The sequence below is a fragment of the Sceloporus occidentalis genome, unplaced genomic scaffold (genome assembly GCF_023333645.1).
Source record: "Sceloporus occidentalis isolate IW3139 unplaced genomic scaffold, rSceOcc1.0.p SCAF_2, whole genome shotgun sequence".
Lineage (NCBI taxonomy): Eukaryota > Metazoa > Chordata > Lepidosauria > Squamata > Phrynosomatidae > Sceloporus > Sceloporus occidentalis.
Genome location: NW_028316982.1, coordinates 179,150,088 through 179,170,450, shown reverse-complemented (window position 1 = coordinate 179,170,450; position 20,363 = coordinate 179,150,088). Strand labels below are relative to the sequence as shown.

At 42.8% G+C, this 20,363-nt stretch overlaps 1 protein-coding gene across 8 annotated transcripts in view; it reads right to left on the bottom strand.

Moving 5' to 3' along the window:
* The window catches only part of LOC149319382 (F-box-like/WD repeat-containing protein TBL1X), a 174,047-nt gene extending 154,093 nt beyond the window's left edge, over nt 1–19,954 (bottom strand). For 4 of the 8 annotated variants that reach the window (XM_089511581.1, XM_089511584.1, XM_089511582.1 and 1 more), the window contains exon 1: nt 17,888–18,027. The gene's annotated coding sequence lies outside the window, so the exon portion shown is untranslated. Of the gene's footprint in view, nt 1–17,887; nt 18,306–18,549; nt 18,669–19,895 lie in introns of those variants that run through there. The other 4 variants (XR_016280178.1, XM_089511587.1, XM_089511586.1 and 1 more) reach the window with 4 other exon arrangements.
* Nucleotides 19,955–20,363: the final 409 nt, after the last annotated feature.

Genomic DNA, 20,363 nt, shown 5'->3' with positions numbered 1-20,363 from the left:
TTACTAAGGACTGCAACAACATGCAGGCAGCTGACTAACATTTCCGCCCCTGACCTTTCTCCAAGGCTTGAACAGCAAGTCTCGTCTTGCCTTACAGCTGTCTCACAGTGGATGCGCCATCGGCGTTTGAAGCTCAACATGTCCAAGACAGAGCTTCTTGTCTTTCCTCCTAAGCCCACCCTTCAACTCTCCTTTTCTGTCTCTGTGGACAACATTTCCATTCAGCCAGTCCAGCAAGCCCGCAGTCTTGGTTTTATCTTTGACTCTTCTCTGTCGTGTATCCCTCAGATCCAGACCACAGCCAAGGCTTGTAGATTCTTTTTGTACAATATTGCCAAAATCCGACCATATCTCTCCACCTCTACTGCCAAGATCCTGGTCCATGCCCTAGTGATCTCACGACTTGATTACTGTAACGTCCTCCTGGCTGGGCTTCCTCTTTCTCACCTCCGTCCTTTAATCTCTGTTCAGCATTCAGCTGCACGCATTATCACTTCCACCCACCGCTCTGACCACATCTCTCCTGTGTTGGCATCCCTTCACTGGCTCCCCCTCCCTTTCCGCATTCAGTATAAGCTCCTGCTGTCGACATTTAAAGCCCTCCATGGACTGCCCCCTCCTTACTTATCAGACCTTCTTTCTCCTCACCTTCCCACCAGGGCCCTCCGTTCTGGTAGTCAAGGTCTGCTGTCTCAGCCCAGGATTTCCTCTGCCCCATCCCGGATTCGCCCCTTTTCACTTGCTGCCCCTCACTCCTGGAACTTTCTTCCCCCACAAGCAAGAGCCATCACTTCTTTAACCAGCTTCAAAACGGAGTTGAAAACCATCCTGTTCAGAGAAGCCTTCCCAGGCATTGCATAATTGTCGCTTACTATTTGATGTTCTTTTGGTGCCTGTTTATCAAACCATTTCCTGTATTGCTATGTACTGTATATGCATTATCCTACTTGAGAGTATGTATTTTCTCTGGAAAATGATTAACCATCCATTATGAAGCCAAGCCCTCCCTCCAGTCCATCTGCCTTGGTCCAGGCCTCGGAGGTAAAGAGGAACTGCTGGACCTCTTACCCTTTCCCTCCACCACTCCCTTCTCCTTCTGTGTCATGTCTTTTTAGCTTGTAAGCCCGAGGGCAGGGAACCGTCTAACTAAAAAGATTGCATATACAGCGCTGTTTAAATTTACAGCGCTTCATAAATAAAGGTTAATAATAATAATAATAATAATAATAATAATCTCCCATTGTCCCCCCCCCCCTCCTATTTGGTTTGTAACATCTTGCCTGAAGAAGCCAATGGCAGCTTCGAAAGCTTGCAACAAGTATATTGTGCATTTTGGTTGGCCAATAAAGGTATCACTGTTGGATTTTTGTTTGTTCTTATCCTTAGTCACCCTGTTCACATATAACAATATGGTGGGGTTACAGGAAGTTCCTAACAAGTGGTTTACAGCTTCTGTAGTCCACCCTATCATGCCAACATCAAACCAGAGCAACTAAATAAACCACCCACTTTCCATCCACTCTTTGTTTATAACTGACATATAAATCAAGACTTCTAGCCATCTCACGCAACAAGCCGAAGTCATAGGCCGACAAGTACGGGTTGTCACAGGAGATACACATCAGAGTGCTGGGCTTCCTCCTTATAATGAACAAACAGTGAATGGAATATTAGTGATTTGTTTAGCTGCTCTCACTTCTACAAATATGCCTTAAAATTCTAGCTTACTTAAAATTCCCTGACATAATCACTGACATCTGATAATGAACCTCACAATGTTTTCCATTTTTGACTCGTTGGAATAGCCCAGGGGTAGGCAACCTGCGGCCCGTGGGCCAGATGCGGCCCGGCGAGGCCTTGGGACCGGCCCCAGCCCGGTCCTGCCGCCGATTGCCGCCGGGGCCTTTGGCCTCTCGCACGAGGGGCATGGTGCGGCAATTGTCTATAGAAGCCTCAGAAACATGCATTTATCTTAACATTTTTTAAAAAATCAGCAATTTTTTTTGCGTGTCCTCCATTTTTTATAAAAAAGTGTCCTCCATCTGAAAATTTTGTGCTACATTTGTCCCGGTTTATTTGTTTATTTAATTTTTTAAAAATTATTTAATTATTTATTTTTTGGCTTCGCCCCCCCCCCAGTTGTCTGAGGGACGAAGATCAAAAGTAGAGGAAAGCATGAAGCAACTAGTTGTCACTATTCTGCAGGTATGCAGCTACTTACCAGGCTACCCCACCTACTCCACTGGAATCTTGCATCAATCAATCTTATTGACTCTTATTTCCATAGACGTTACAGCATTGACCATCATTCACATAGGCTTTGTGTTTCGTGGCGGGGGCGGGTTTAGAGGGAAGAGGGTTACATGCCAGTTTTCCCTTTTAAAATTTCAATTCTTAAGGAGCTGGGATGTCTGGAACACTGGAGAAAATCTGCAGTAGCTACGCCTGTGGTATATTGCATTTCAATATACTGAAGCCAAGTTTCTTACAGCCAATAACTATGGAGATGTCAAAGTCTACAGTTCGTGTTTACCTAAATTTTGGTATAGATTTAGTTTTTGTGAAATTCTGATCAGGGATTATTGTACCTAAGAACTAGTTTAATATCAAACAATATAAAGTTGCCCCTCCATTTTCATGGGGGATCCATTCTGGACCCCCACATGAAAATGGAAAAATGCTTATATTAAAGCCCCATTGGCTTGAATAGCGGCACACACCCGCAGGCACTCGTGGGCGCAGGCCCCATTTTGTCCCCCTCCGTTTGCTGCCCACAAACGGCTGAAGGACACAGACTTCAAGTATGCAAAAACAGAGGAGGGGCTGTAACATAAAATTCATCGCTCTATAACCACTATAGGCCTCCCACAAGATTACTCAAGTAGGCATTTCAAGCAGGGTGTACCTATTTCTTCTGCTGAAGGTTATTGAGGTTTTACTATAAAATAATATGGATTCAAATACAAATTTAAAGGAGACACGACAGTGGTATTTGACACTATCATTTTGGTGATTCTCTAAGAAATACAAAAGAAATACAACACATTACAAGTTAGGATTTGTCAAATGAGGAAAGGAAGTCTGAACTCTGACTATAAATTACCTGACAAAAATTTCCTGATAAAAAAAATCCAAATAAACCACTAATGAGCACAGTATGGTCAATTGAAAGATTGAATTCTGAAGCAGATCTAATGCGTAGGTATTACTGATTTTGTAGTATATTTTCAATTTTATTTTTTAATCTTTTTTGTTAAACACAATAAACACAACCGCATATCCTTTTAAAACAACTATTTATAATCAGCATACACAACAACAGAACACCACCACATAAGTAACAAAACTATACTTACACTATTGACTTCCCTCCCCGAAACTAATGGTTACATTCCACTATTACTTAACTCCCTTTATATGGTATTATATTTATGTTACTACTACATATAAATTCTGTTTAATTTATGAAGTCCAAAACAGAGACATAGTCCCAATGTGGCTGCAAAAAGGTAATAAACAATTCCCAATCTTTCTTAAAATTATTCAGAGGTTTCACCCTAATCAGCACAGTCAATTTATCCATTTCAGCAAGTTAAATTATTTTCATCAGCCAGTCTTCTTTGGTTGGGGTAACTTCATATTTCCATCTTTTAGCATACACAATTTCTAGCTACAGTAATCATATATTTTAAAGTCCTTCCGGATTTGTTCAAAAACAAGAAAGTCTCTGGTTTCAATTGTATTTTATCTTTAAAAATGTTTTCCAACACTAAGTGAATTTAAGTCCAATATTTCCATGCTTCATCACAAGTCGACAACATCTGGACTTGTCTCAATCTTCTGTTTACATTTCCTACTGCATATTTTGAATTTTCAAAGAAAGATATTGCCAAATACTTCACTACGTGGATATTTCAGATTGTGATCAGTACCAAACCAAACCAAATGAGGACAGACCCCAATGGGACACTACTTTGATTAACTGTATTAAATTGTTTCAAATGTGAAAAATTGCTTAGATTATGGAATTTATAAACTGTTAAAAATCTAGACTACAGAGATTATGAAGTCCACACAGTTGCTTTTTTCCTGGCTGCATCCTAAACAATTTTTTTCTCTCTGGATGAACAAGACTTATGATACTTCTACAAGTGAAAAGAACAGCCATGGCAGGGACGTAGCCAAGGGGGGGGGGGTTCTTGGGGTCCAGACCCCCCCCCTTCCATTAGAAAAATGAATGGTGTGTGCTGCTGCGCCGCCACACCCAAGCCCCATTATAATGGTAGCACTTAGTCTGGACCCCCTCTCCCTTCCTAAAATCCTAGCTACGTCCCTAGCCATGGTAGAGAATTAGAAGAATAAAAAAGCTTGGAGATCATCTAGTCAAGTTCCCAGCAAAATCTAGGATCTGTAATGCAGAATGCAACCAGAGCATCCTGATTGATACTCTTTAGCCCCGTGGTGGTAAACCTATGGCACGTGTGCCAGAGATGGAACACAAAGCCATTTTTAAGGGCACATGGAGGGCAGGGAAGAGGAGAAACAGGTGCACGCTTGTTCCTCCTCTTCCCAGCCATCCTGGGCCTTCAGCTGTCTCCACAGAGGCAGTTGAAGGCCCGGGAAGGCAGGGGGAAGAGGAGGAACAGGCATAGGCCTGTTCTTCCTCTCTCCCCTGTCCTCTGCCATGAACTGTCTGGGGAAATCCTGCCCCTAGAAGTCCTGACCCCAGAAAGCAGAAGCCCCTCCCCCCAGAAGTCCTGCCCCCAGTACCAGATGGCACCCAGTGCAGGAATACCTTTTGAGTTTGGGCACTTGGTCTCTAAAAGGTTCGCCATTATTGGTCTAGCCTCTGCTTGATTTACTCCCACAACAAGAAGCCTCCTACCACTGACAATCCATTCTACTGCTGAGCAGTTCCTACTATTATAAAATAGACTGTACTATTATTTTTAAACACAGGATTCTAAATGTTGAAGTAGCAATAGCAATCCTTAGGAATGATGGATAAAAATTTAAGTCCAGCAATCCTCAGTATATTTGGAAGTAGGTAAGCCAGTTGAGAGCAGGTGTATTTCATATTCTATTAATACGAGGTGCAAAGAACTACTACAAAGTTATTGAGCTGTAAATTTAGTATCTTCATTACATACAGAATTACTACAAACTTTCCTTTCCGATATGGCATGTATTAGTACACTTTGAGTGGCAAAATTCAGTAGGTGATGTAATTGTAGAATGAGCTTTTGGGTTTCCAGTAGCACCTCAAATATGGTGCTTATGGCCTGTTACAGACGGGCCTTAAAGTACGTGCTGAGCACGTACTAGGGTTAGGAAACGGCGGTGCTTCCGCACCCCCCCAACCCTAGTAAGTGCTCAGCACGTAAAAAATGGTGGCAGCCGTTCCACACGGCCGCCACCATGACTATGTCACGACCGCGCCGCCTCCAAACGAGGTGGCGCGGTTGTTACGTTCCGCGGCCCCGGAAGGAGCTCTGTTTCTGAGCTCCTTCCAGGTTTGCGTCGCTGGGCGCAGCCTTTAGATAGCTGCACTCAGCGACGCAGAGGAGAAAGGGGCTAAGCGGCCCCTTTCTCCTCCTCCCTGCTGCCGCGGGGTGTCCTTGGGGCTTGAAGCCCCAAGGACACCCCTTTCCAGGCCGCAGGGAAGCGGCCTTTTGCCCCTTACTCGTGGCCTGGAAAGTGGCGGATCAGGGCCTCAGTGGCTGCTGCTCTGGCCACTGAGGCCCCGATCCGGCGGGGAAAGGGGCGGGTGCAGGCCGCCGCTTTTCGGAGGTCTGTAACGCACCTATGACTCAGACATAAAATAACTGTATGTACTTGTGTACAAGTCGGCCTCATATATAAGCTGAGGGAAAGTTTCAGGGTCAAAATAATGGATTTTGATATGACCCGTGGACAAGTCGAGGGTAAAACCTAAGGGGCTATACGGAAGGATGGAAAAGGGAAAATACCACTTCCATCACTCCTTCTCCTTCTCTGGACCACCCCCGAACTCTTAACACTGATCCTCAGGTGCTGGAGGAGGAGAGGTTTTAACAGATTGAGAAGGGAAGTAAGTGCTGTTAAATTTCTTCCATGGGAAGAGGAGGCTTGCAAATCGGACTGGTGAGGCAAGGAAGTGGAGTTAAATGAGGTGTTTCTTCCATGGGAAAAGAAACCTTACAAATGTGACTGGGATCCTCTCTCTCTCTCTCTCTCTCTCTCTCTCTCTCTCACACACACACACACACACACACACACACACACACACACAGCCTCCAGCCACCAAGTGGGGCATCAAGCTTGCTTGTTTTAGGACCTTTCTAAGCAGTACTAGTTATTGAGCTGCATATAAATCTACCCAGGATTTTAGGGTCAATTTTGGGCATAAATTTATCAACTTATATTCGAGTTTATACGGTAGACAAAGAAACACACCATACTCCACTTTCCGTATTTTTCTCCCACAAAGCAAAAACTATAGCTTGTACTTATCTTGCAGAGTATTATTACTCCTGAAGAGGTCACCAGTTCCACTGTTGTTGTTACATTTCAAACAAGTTGTCCAAGTAGGACATTTGATTAAAAACCTATAAATTGCACCCCTGGGAATCAGGTTTTTACATAAAGAGGTCAGCTATTTCCTTCTAACTAAAAATAGTCAAAGAAAGGAAAGACATTTTCTGGCTAAGAAACAGTTTACAAAATTACTTCCATCTTGACTCCTGATTTTAAAAAAATGGAAAAAATGAGACCAGTCACAACAGTTTGAAAGAAATTTCTACTCCCCCATATTTCAAATAAGGCTGGAACATAACCAGAACTTACATTAAAAGAGTAATGAAAACTCCAAACTGCCAAAATGCACAAAAGGAAATGCCAGAAAATGTATCTCTTTCCCAGGGAGAGTGATCTCAGCAAAAATAAAATTCCAATGCAGATTTTTACCACCATTCCCACAGAGATAATAGAGAGTATGGTGAAGAATTAAGTTTACTGGGCAAATCATGTGCTTTGCTCTTTCTTTTGTAGTATCATTAGAAAACTGTTGCTGCACTAGGCTAAAAGGACAGGAAAAAACAATGTCAGTCAGACTGTGGGATTTATGGTATTCACACCATGAGTAAGCACACTTTGAGAAAGAAGGTAGTAGAATCTCAGAAATGCAGATTTCCTAACCAAGTCACCATAGCACTGTCTACTTGTGTCATTGTCTACTGATGTTAACATTAATGATACTGGAAGTTTTGGGGGGTTTTTTAGATATAAAAAGCCTACCACGTAAGTGAACCCACTCCCACAAACTCTCTCCATGCAATTCTTGAAGGAAAGAGGTGAAAACTAGTGGAGAAAGGACTGACCATGCAGGATGACCAGACATCCTCCTTTTACTACATTTCAACCTTCTGTCGAGGAGGAATTTCAAACCATCCTACATTTTGAGCATGACAAAGAAGCATGAATTTATAAAACTGTTTTTTTTTTCTTTATATTTTGTAATGGCTTACATTTTTTTTTTTAATGTCTTATATTTCGCAGTGCCTTGTCCTCATTTACAGTTTTGACATCTGGTCACCCTGTGATCATGTTTCCTGGTTGGTGTTCCTCTTCACTGTAAAACTGCTCCCTCTAGGTCCAATTCACATACAGCAAAGGGTTTGCAAGCCAAAAATGTATTCTTCCAGCTTGAAAAGGGAAGTACAGGGATGGCTGAACTATTTTTGTAGCCAGGATGTCATTAATGCCTTGCATAACTCCTGCGTCATTATTATTATTTCTCACCTATATTATTTTATTACAATTTTATACCTTGCAAGTTAGATCCTCGATAAAAACAGGCCCCATATTGGAAGAAAGGCAAGATACAAACTGAACAAATAAAAGAAACAAAATCTATTACTTTAAAAAATAATTGTTGAAAAAAGGATGTTTTCTCAGGAATTGAAACCCTTTTTTGTAATATATAAAATTTCTTTAAAGGTAACTTTACATCAGTTTGTTTTTTCTTTTGATACTGCTTTTTTAGTTGTCCAGCTTCAATGGTGGGATCTTGTTTTCTATTTGTTTCATATGCCTATATATGCTGTATATACAGTATATGCTATATATTTTCCATCAACTGCACTGATAGTTTTTTGTGTGGTTTGGGGGCTATGAGGTCGTGTTCTAGAAGAGTTTATTCCTGACATTTTGCCAGCAGCTGTGGCTGGCATCTTCAGAGAATGCTGGCATGGAAGAGAGTGGGGCATATACAGTTGGTTGAGAGGAAGTGATTTACATCTTAATCTGTGAATTGTTCTGTTGTTGAAGGCCTCAGGGTGTCTATTTAATTAACAATCCACTGTCTCCTGGGAAACCCTCCTAACCCTGGGTGGTTTTCATTTGCATTTGCTGGGTCTTGATTTTGATGTTTTTCAGGATTGGGAGACAAGCTTTGTTTACTTTCAGGGTTTCTTATTTCCTGTTAAAGTTGTCTGGGTGTTTAAGGATTTCAGTGGCTTCCCTGTGCATTCTGACCTGATAGATGTTGGCATGGTCCAGAATTTCAGTGTTTTCAAACTACATTTATGCCCAGGATGGTTTATAACGTGTTCTGCTACTTCTGATTTTTCTGGCTGACCCATGTAACATGTAAATCTTCCTCTCAACCAACAGTATATATACTGCACTCTCTTCCATGCCAACATTTTCTGAAGATGCCAGCCACAGCTGCTGGCAAAATGCCAGGAATAAACTCTTCTAGAACATGGCCTCGTAGCCCCAAAAAACCACAAAAAACCTATGGATTCCGGCCATGAAAGCCTTCAATTTCAAAATAATAATAATAATACTGTTTATTTATAGCCCGCTTTTCCAAAAGAGATCAAAGCGGGTTACCCAAAATGCTTTGATGTTTGCTTTTTTTGTAGTGGCAGTAGAACACATGGAGGGAATTCTATTCTGCCTCCTTTATATTTATATATTTGTTCTATTATTTTTATTTGTTTAATAAATAAAAAAAACATGCACTTGATCGTGCTAAGATGACTTGATAAAAAAGCAATCAAATCTAAACAATCACCAGATGTGAAAAATCTGAGCTCACTTTAAACATCAATAAGGCCTACCTAAAAGTAAGTCATTTTAAAGTTGATGAAAACCCTGTACAGCTGAGCTCCAATGACTAGGGGCTCGGCAGACAGCTTGTTCAGGGGCAGCTCTATGCTGCCCCTGAATGGGCTGGATTGGGGATGCGGCAGCTGCACTCCACATCCCCAACTCAGTGCAAATAGGAGCCATGAAATGCAGCTCCTATTTGCGCCCTAGAACGGGCACCATAAGGGCGCCCCCCCCCCCCCGTGTGCAGTGCCATTTGTGCGCTGTGCATGAGGGGCTTTATCATGGCACACCCATCTGTACAGGTGTGCACCAAGATGGAGCCCAGGACACACGGTAGGATTTCTGAATGTGTAAATGCTCAGCCCCCACACAAACCTAGTCCTGGCTCAGGCTGGCATAAAGTGCCGGTCTCTTCAGGCCCTAAGCTACTCTGTATGATCAAAAGAAAAGTCCCCCCCAAACTCACAGATAAATCATCTTGAATTATAGAATTCTTCCAAATCAAATATTAGTGAGTGTACAGAATGATCTCAGATACATTTTTCCATTTTTGAAAAAGAGCTTTTCATGTTAAAATTACACCCTTGAATTTCCCCAGAACCTACAGTTCGTTGCAGAAGATACTCAATACTGGAAAGGTACAAAATTCTTTTATTGGAGCACAGAAATTAAGTAAACAAAAATGAATAGCCAGCTGTTGGTTCTATAAGTATTCATCTCTTTTGCTATGAACTGATGCAACCCACTGCCTCCAGAAGACACATGGTTAATTGAATGGAGCCCACCTGTGTACAGTTCCTGGACAACATAGTCTTTGATTAAATGCATGTTTTTGGAAGGCCCCAGATTTTGTCAGAGAGCTTATCTAAATGAAGTATCTGAAAACCAAGAAGCTAACATACCAAGTTAAGAAGAAAGTCATGCATAAACACCAAGAATGGTTGGGATACATACATATAGATACACAGAGAGGGGGGGGTACACACATATATATAAACCCCAGACTATTAAATCCCCCAAAGCACTGTTAAATCCATTAATACAACATGGAAAGAATATGGCTTAACTGTGATTCTGCCTAGAAAAGGTCATCCACCACACCTCAGTATCCTTGAAAAGATGGCATTAGTCAGACAAGTAACCAAAACCCAATAGTAACCCTGAATGAGCTGGAGAGATCTCTAGCTGAAATTGAAGAAACTATTGGATAACGATCACATGGATGTTTCACAACATCCTATCAAAGACTGTTTGGAGTTGACAAATGAGAGACACAGCAAACATCAGGAAAGGGTTCTCTGGTCTGACGAGAACAAAATGGAAAATGTTATGTGCTATGCAAAGTCAATAATGCTCATGGCCATGAGAATACCATCATCACCATCTACCATCATGTTGTGTGGATGCCTTTCCTCCTTGGAAACTGGTCAGGACTGAGGGTATAATGAATGGATGGATACAGGGCCATTCTAGAGAAAAGCCTATTTCATTCTGAAAGGACTTGGGTCTGAGAAATGTAGGGCCTGAACAGATAGCCAAAAAAAGCTGTTTCAAGTCACTTTGGAAGTATGCTATTTAAATGCTATTTAAGAGGCCAGAAGCAGCGCCAAAGTCACACTCCATTCCTAGGGACTGGAGCATAGCTTTGGTGCAGCTTCTGGCCTCTTAAGATGTGTGTGTCATTGAAACAGCATACCTCCAAAGTGACCTGAAGCAGCTTTATTTTGGCCTGTCTGTTTGGGCCCATATTCACCTTCCAGCAGCACAATGACCCTAAACACACAGCCAAACTTTACTAGAATGGTTTAAAAACAGTAACATGACTCTCTTAAAATTGTTCAGTTTAAGACAGATCCCAATGTGATTGAAAATCCGTAGCAACGTTTATAAGCTGCTGTTGATAATGATCTGAAATAATTTTGCCAAGAAAAATGGGGAAAAAATTACAGGATCCAGATCTGCTTAGCTGGTAAAGACTTTACCCAAAGTGACTCACAACTATAATTGCCACTAAAGGTGTTTTTACCAAGTATTGGGTCAGATGGAATGAATATATCTTGTTTTGAATCAGTTTGTTACTGTTTACTTAAGAATCAGTTTGTTACTGTTCATTTAATTTTGTGCTACAATAAAAAATATTTTACAGCTTCATAGTACTGAGTATTTTAACGTATATGTCAAGCGGTAACAATGTGAATTAAATCCATTTCAGTTTCAGGTTCTAACACAACAAAACGTGGATAAATCAAAGGAGTGCACTGTAATTGTAAACTAGTAAATCTGTCATAAGATATGTGTGTATGTGCACACATGTGCACACATGCCTTCAAGTCGCCTGTCAACCTATGGTGGCCCCACAAATTTCAAACCATTTTCTTAGGTAAGGAACACTCAGAGGTGGTTTTGACAGCTTCTTCGGTTGAAATATAGCCTACAGCACCTGGTATTTCTCGGAGGTCTCCCATGCAAGTACTCGCCAAGGCTGACCCTGCTTAGCTTCCAAGATCTGACAGGATCTGGTATCTTTAGGATGCTGAACAAAAGTCTATTTTCTCATTTCTATCAGGAATCAAATAAGGGCAGTTTAGTACACCTGAGGCTCCCAAATGGCCTTCATGGGAGCCACACACAACATGCATGGCAGCAAGTAATCCTAGAGCTTATGTGCATAATGGCATCTGTTTAAACTTTTTCTTTCCTTCACTGAAGGAAAACCTGGTTCTCAGAAAACAAGATGGGAAATAAACATGCAAAATTATTTACTTCACAGAATTTATTCCAGTTGTAGAATCTGGATTACACGTATTTATCAAACATTCAATTTGCTTTGCATTGTATTTTCTTTTCCTTTTGGGATGCGAAGCATAGTCAGTCCTGGCCTACCTAGACCATTACGGCACATAGCCTTCAAGAAATTTGCCTTCATTCACTTTATACCAGCCACAAGAACCGGATGAATCCAGCAGTAAGATAAAATGATGGAACCTGAAATATTCACAGGTTACACTTTCAGTAAATAGATTAAGCCATATGTGCTCCTCCATACAGAGTGACTTGGATTCAACAATTTGCTCCATTCAGTGGAAGAGTGAGCCAACATGGTATAGTCAGTGGTACAAGATTAAGACACCAGGATTTGATTTCCTGCTAAACCATGAAATCTCATTGGGTAAACTTGGGCAAGTCACAACTTCCTAACCTAAGAGGAAGGCAATAGCAAACCTTCTCTGTATAAATCTTGCCAAGAAAACCCTATCACAGGCTGATTTGGGTTGAATTTGCACTACAGAGTAATACAATTTGACATTACTTTAACTGCCATAGCTCAATGCTATGGATTTTGTGTATTTGCAGTTTTGTGAGATAGTTGTCTTCTTTATCAGAGAGCTGTGGTGCCACAACAGACTAGAAATTCCAGGATTCCATAGCATGGAACCATGGCAGTTAAAGTGTTGTCAAGTTACCATACATTATATTTGCAGTGGAGATTCAGCCTTAAGGCACAGAGAAGAAATGATCTTTTATGGTTCTTTCCTTTCCTGGCTTTCTCCACTATCATAGAGCCAGCTCCCCATCTCTAGAGCAAATTTTCAGGAAAGGCATAATGTTCTAAGGAATGGAGTAAGTAGGTGGACTTGAGTAAATAAAGGGGGAATCAACAAGAACTACCTCATCTGCCCATTCTAAAAAGAGCAATGCTGTGTTGGATCAGAAACCTTCCAGAGAAGGAAAGGCCTATTCTGTTTGCAGGAGGGAAAACCTGGATTCAGTTGAAATAATGTTCCAAACTCTAGAAAACAGACTTCCCTGTTATGAAGCTATCTATTCATTCCAACCTCCAGTTCCCATCACTCTTGAGCACTAGTCATTCTGCCTGGGGGAAATGAAAATTATAGTGCAAATGTCTGCCATGGAGAAGAGTGAAATAAATATACAGCATAGCATACAAAATGCGCCAAGGTACCAAGGTACAATCCCAACACAGACCTTGCTAGCACTATCAATGATAAATCTGATCAAGACACTTAACCCCCAAATCCATGTCTATAGAGCTTTCACTATCAAGATGTATGAACAGAAATTGGCAAATATAATACACAATGTGAAGTAATATCAGTCTTTTTAAATATCTATTTAGGACTCCTGGAAGCTGAATGCTTAATCTTAAAAGTTTTGTTGTTTTCTTTCACCTTTGAAAACAGATAATTAAGTTTGAATGTGGCACTGGAGCTTTACTCTGGCCAGGGTATGAATCCCCACTCAGCCACAGAAACCCACTAGGGTCCAAAAGACACTGCAGAAATAACCCAGTTTGAGACTACTTTAACTGCCCTGGTTCAATGCTAGGGAATTTGGGGAACTGTAGTTTTTTTGTGAGACATTATGGCGCTATTTAAACGGGTGCTATGACTCGCCCCCTGCACTTGACGGGGACATAAAAATGGCGGCGCCTTCATGATGCCACAAGTGCACCACTGGCACCTTGTGAGACATTATGGCGCTATTTAAACGGGTGCTATGACTCGCCCCCTGCGCTTGACGGGGACATAAAAATGGCGGCGCCTTCATGATGCCACAAGTGCACCACTGGCACCTTGCAGCGTCATAATGGCACTGCAGAAAGAAGCCGCTTTTTGCGGCTTCTTTTTGTTGCGCGAGGGAGCCGTGCGGTTTGTCCACTGTGGCTCCCTCGTGCAGCAAACTAGGGCAGCGGCAGACCGCCCTTTTGGGCGGTCTGTATCCCGCCTTAGTTTTTTCTGTCAGAACGCTCTTGGGCCACAATAAACTACAGTTCCCAGAATTCCTTAACATTGAGCCAGGGCAGTTAAAGTGGTCTCAAACTGGATTATTTTTGCAGTGCGTTTTGGACCTAGATAACTTTGGATACGTCACACTCTCTCATCCTCAGAGACAAAAGAAAAACCCACTCTGGCCACCTTAGGGTAACCAAAAATTAGAAATGACTTGAAGGCACACAACAACAACAGCATCTACTGTTTTAAGTAATGCTCACCCTCCACATGATTTTAACTGAAATGAATACCTTTGCTTTATTCTACCAACACAATATAGTATTTTTCCAGTGTTCAGTAAGACTTTCTTTTCTAGCCTTTTGTTGCAGAGTTTCCCAATAACTGTGTACTATTTCCTGCTTAACTTATGTTCAAAACAGAAGACATACTCAAATACGTTCTCTCAGGCTTTATTATGATGTAGGAGTCTCAATGCATGTACAGTGTAATCCACATCATGTTTCCTTGGAAGCAAGTCCCCTTCAGTTGAATAGTACTTGCTCTCTAGTAATTGTATGCAGCTCTCCAGCCTTTGATAACAAGATTTGTTTATCTGATTACAGGATACTTTGGTGGTAGCAGAAAATCAAGCTAACAGATGTGTGAGACTATTGATTTAAAATCTCTCAAAGCCCTACAGTGAGCAAAAATTCCTGATCAGTTCTCCTGAGCCATAACCCTCCTTTCAATCATTCAGACAAATTCAAGGTTAAACAGAATTAAGTAATTGCTACCTCAGGATATGAGACTCTGTCAACAGTATTATGGCAGTAGCCTGGCTGGGTGGAGTTTGATCAAGCCATTCACACCAAGCTCTAGCAGTGACCCAAATTAGTTGGCAAGAAGCTTAGGCTAGAAAGCCACTGGGATTCACCAAACATGTAAACAAACCTGTACCACACAAGCTGGCTTTGAAATACACAAACCCACCAGGTTAGTAACTGCAGATATTCCTGATGTGCAAGTGAGCCTTGTGTCTTGGGATTCAGGATGTCTAGAATGAGAAAAATACAGCTTACAAGTCCATTCTGAAGTATGTGATAGCCCATTAACTGCAAACAGTCTCTTTAAGTATGGGCTAAAGGAGAGATGTAAATCCCAGCATGTGCAGTCATGTGGCAAGAAAGGTTTAATGCATTAACCTTGTCTCTGCTGCACCGAAGAGACTTGGAAGGTTTAAGGTTAACCAATAAATGGGTCAAGGCAAGAAGATGTGGCATTAAATTTGGCACAGGAACAGCTCCTTGTACATTACATAATGTCTGTTTTCCCCCTCTACTGGGACATAGGTAACATTGAGCAAATTATTAAGCTAGACCTATAATAGTCAAATCCTGTTGCACCTCCAGTATTTATTCTCATAGCCATCTGGCACCAAAGCAACCTCGAATGTTGTTGTCGTTGCTTGTGCTGCTGCGCTGCCTTTGAGCACAAGGTCTCTTTATTTTGCGATCCAACACAAAATCAATGTCTGTGCAAGCATATATGCTGCAGAAGTGGTTTTAAAACACTGGTGCGGACAGGTTTAGCTTCTTAAGGGGGGATGTCAGATACCTGATGCAGCTTGGAAAGGAAAACTTTGAGAAGTTGGAGGAAGGAATGCCAGCCATTTATTTCTCTCTGTGTGTCTCTGAGAACCCTGTATATAATTAAGTAGGCCAAGGGGTCATTCGCTGAGCATCCAGCCCCAACAATAATTTGCCCTCACTCCCAATTAAAATCAAAACAAGAGGCAAACAGCCCACAAGTGGGATGGGGACCCAATAAAAATGGGGTGGTAGTAGTTAAGGCAACTGTGCTGGAAATAGTCGTTTTAAGAATAAACTAAATAACATCTCCAATCTACAAAAAGAGATGCCTTTATGGAACCAACCCAAATGCAAGCTTTCAAAGCTCCAGTGGCTTCTTCATCAGGCAAAGCTTGAAATGTGTATGTTGTGTGCATTTGGGTTGGCCCCATAAAGCAGCAGTCCCCAAAAGGTGCCCTTTAAAAGAGATTTTGGACTTCAGCTCACAGAAGCCTCAGCCATGTTGGCCAATAGTCTGGGATTCTGGCAGCTGTAGTCCACAATCCCTTAAAGAGCACAGTTTGGGGACCACTGCAAAGGATACGAGGGTTAGTGTGGTGTAGTGGCTTGAGCTACTTGGAAGACCAGAGTTTGAATCCCAGCTCAGCCTCAACAGGATGGCAATGGCAAACCCCACTCTGAAGAAACTTGACAAGAAAGCCCCATGAATAGGTTCACCTTAGGGTCGCCACAGAGAGCCAATGTGGTGTAGTGGTTTGAGCACTGGATTAGGACCCTGGGTGGCCGGGGTACCAATCCTGGCTCAGCCATGGAATCCCCCTGGCCAATTCACACTCTCTCAGCCTCAGAAGAAGCTTGCCCCGAAACCCCTATGACAGGGTTGCAGTAAATTGGAAATGACCTGAAGACACAACAACAACAACAACAACAGAGTTGCCATAAGTCGGAAATGACTTGAAGGCACACAACAATGACAACAGCAAGGTCGCAATAAGCTGGGAATGGCTTGAAGTCACACAACAGGGTTGCCATCAGCTGGAAACAACCTGAAAGCACACAGCAACAATAGGAGTTGCTATAAATTGGAAACTACTTCAAGGCCCACAACAACAACAACACGGTAAGTTGGAAATGACTTGAAGGCATGCAACAACAACATGCTTGCCATAAGTTGGAAACTACTTGAAGGCCCACAACAACAACAGGGTTGCCATAAATTGGAAACAACTTGAAGGCACACAACAACAAGAAAAGGATCACAGTAAGTCAGAAAGGACTTGTAATCATGCAACAACAACAGGGTTGCCATAAGTTGGAAATTACTAGAAGGCACACAACAACAATAAGGTTGCCGTAAGTTGGACGTGATGTGAAGGCACACAACAACAACAACAGTATCCCTGTTTTGTGGATTTGGGGTGTGATGGTACTTTGCTCCATGGCTAGCCCTGGCTAGTTTTGAGAGGGGTGAGCAAGGGAGAACAGGAGGGAAGGGTAGGCCCCACACATTTCCCAACCTGAGTGCAACAGGTTGCAAGGGGGCAGGGTTCAAAAACCACAGGGCTCCCTTGGTTTTGGTAAGAAAGAAGGAGACTCCCCAGCCAGCCAGCCACAAGGCCATGCCCAACCTGGCTCTCCTAGTTGCTTAGCCTTTTTCCCATGTGGCACACACACACACACACACACACACCCTGCAGCCAAAGCCAGGAGGTGCTGGAGTTTGCTGATTCAAGCCTTGGGAATGAATGGGGATTCCCCTCCCCCTGCTGCTGCTGCTGCTGCTGCTGCTGCTGTTGAGGGTTATGCAAACGCCACACCGTTTGCAAGAACGGCGGGCTCTCACCGCCCTTCCCCCCCACACCCCTCTCACACACACATCCATACCTATATCCCCCCACAACACACACAACACCACAACGACTCCAGAGCCAAGTCCACCTGGCCCATTCCCCAGGAACCACTCACAAAAAGGGCCCCAAGCCTTCCCCATCCCCCCCACTAGGCTTGGAACCCCTTCTCCCCCTTGTTTCCAGCCCCACAAGAGAAGGGCTTCCTGTTCTGGGCGCCATGAGAAGCCTCTCTCTCACCTTGTTTTAAAAAGGAGAGAGTTTCCAGAGACTTTGGGCTGGGGAGCCCCACGAGGAGAAGCCAAGGGTGGCCAAGGCAGAGAGGACCCCCAGCCTCCTCATCACACTCCTCATCCGCCTACTATTTCTAGTAGGAGCCCCATTCCAGGCATGAGGGAGCCAGCCCTGCTCCAGCAGCTGAGGCACCAGGGCCACCCCATCCCCCCCTTTCTCTCCACAAGGAACACAAGCAAAGAGCTCCACAACACGAGGAAGTTGCAAGGGACCCACACCAACACACGCCCAGCTCCATTTCTCCCCCACCAGGAACAATAACAACCTAATAATAATTAATAATAATAATAATAATGCAAAAAGGGGGGGGGGTGTAAGGCAGACTCACCTCCCTCAAAGGCACACAGACAGCTTTGCACTCCAGAGAAGGAAAGCTCCAACTTGGGGAAGAGTGGAAAGGAATCAAAACCACACTCCCAACCCCCACAGGCACCAGGAGGCTGCTTTCACTTGCAGTCCATGGGGGCCCTGTTCTTTGATCCCCCCCCCCCCAGTTAAAAACTAAAACGAAGGGTGAAGCAAGGCAGGGCTGTGCAGCTCCAGCCAGTGTCTCCACAGCCTCCGTACACAGCCACACAAAACGGAGGGAAGAGAGAAGGAGCCCAAGCAAGAAGTCCCGAAGAGGGCAATGGAAAGTTTTTTGGGTGCGGAATGGCGGTCAGGACGGAGGTGCTGCTGCTGCTGCCGCTGCTCTTGCTCACAACTCCTCCATGGAGCAGTGGGTCTGGTTGGGGAGTGTGTCTCGAAGTAAGCAAAGGGTGAGCCTTCCTTCCCCCAGAGAGAGAACAGCAGCAGCAGCAGCAGCAGCAGCAGCTCCTCAACCAGCAGACAAGAGGCAAACAGGCATCTCTGGAAATCAACATATTGATCATAAAGGAAGAGAGAGAGATATATTTGGTGTGTGTGTGTGTGTGTGTGTGGTCTCTGCTTTTATCATTTGCATCGGATGTTAAATAATAATATTAATAATCATCATCATCATCCACCTACCTTGAACACACATTAATCCCCTTCTTTTCCAAGCCCCTGTGTCCTGGAGTAACTCCTTAGTCACTTTTAGGGATTATATTGAAATGTTGTGTTGCACTCCAGCAAAACAGGAGACATTTTTACCCCCTCCCTCCCTTGTCTGCATTCAAAGGGAATGTTAACCCTGTGGAGTCAGCAAAAAGGAAGGAGGGGGAAAAGGGGGGGATCAAAGATTTTAAAACAACATCAACAACACACTCCACATTCACTTCCTCACATAATGTCTGGGTGTGTTATTTTTCAATATTTTCACAGTCTTGGGTTCCTATGGGAAGGGGGTGGAGGGGGTCATAACGTTGAGGGGGAATGAGGAAATTGGGTTCTTACTAAATGCATAACAAGAAAGATCACACAGAAACACAAAGATCACACAAGAAGCATAATAATAAAGATCACACACACACACACACTACACACCCATACACAAAGCTACAATATATGTGTGTATGTGTGTGTGTGTGTGTATATATATATTGTATTATACAATATCTATATATATTGTGTATATATTGTAGCTTTATACAATAAAGATCACACACACACTGCACACCCCTACACAAAGCTACTGTATACACATACATATAGTATAATACAGCATATATATATTGTAGCTTTGTGTAGGGGTGTGCAGTGTGTGTGTTTGTGATCTTTATTGTACAAAACTCCTCTTTTAAGCAGTCAGTTATTTTCATGATAGCCATCCGCTGTTGTTGCTGTTGTTGCTTTTCAATTTCAGTTTCCAAAAAGTTATTTCCTCCAAAGCCAGTCCTAAACCAAATTTGAGTCTTTCCCCAATGTAACCTGATCATGGTGGGCAGAAAACAATTCATGCTTTCCTTAATATAATAATAATAATTAATATTATATAAATGGGGGTTGACCTATCCAAAACAGCATGACATCCCATACTATATTTTTAATATCCTGTACACTTCATGAGTGATTTAAAACCCTTGCTATTCTCTGCCATAATTTACAGCACATGAAAAACATGGACTTACACTCTCTCCATAATTGTGATTCAGCAGAATAGGCTTTATTACATGGTAGGAGCCATTCAGCCCTAGAAACAGATGTTGATGTTCTTTTGTCTTGAATTAGCCCTTCTTTTCCATATATATATATATATATATTCTCTAGGCTTATGCAGCTTTCAGACAGAGCTACATAACATTCAATGGCGAGAGAGAGAGAGAGAGAGAGAGAGAGAGAGAGAGAGAGAGAAGGGAGCAGTACAAAAAGCAATGCAAGTACATGATGCAACATTGCCCTGGTTACATGTGCTTTCCATCCCCCATCCTTCTTACTGGTGAGAGTGCTGTGTTTTTTCCGCCTGCAGGGTCACATTGTGGCTGATTGATTCTCCTTTCGCCTTGCTCAGTCATTCAGATTTGGAAAGTAAATAACAAGTTGACATCATTACAGCTCTCTGCATTACTGTGACACATTCCTCGGCTACCACACACTCTCTGGTAGAGGCGCAGCCAGAAAAACAAAAGGGGACTCTGCTTACTTGAACCATGGAAACATGTGCTGCTTTTAGCTTGCAGTCCTGTTTCCTAGTCCTGCTCTCTCTGTGTCTGTGTCTGTGCCTTCAAATCCCTTGTCAACTTTACAGTAGGCCCAATTAGGAGTTCACTGTTACTCTTTGTAGGAAGACACAGAACTGGTGATGCCATGTGTTTCATAGGGACTTCTTAGGCAAGGAGTGCTTTGTGTCTTTGCCACTTCCTTCCTCCGAAATATAACCTACAGCACCCTGGTCTGAGCGTTGG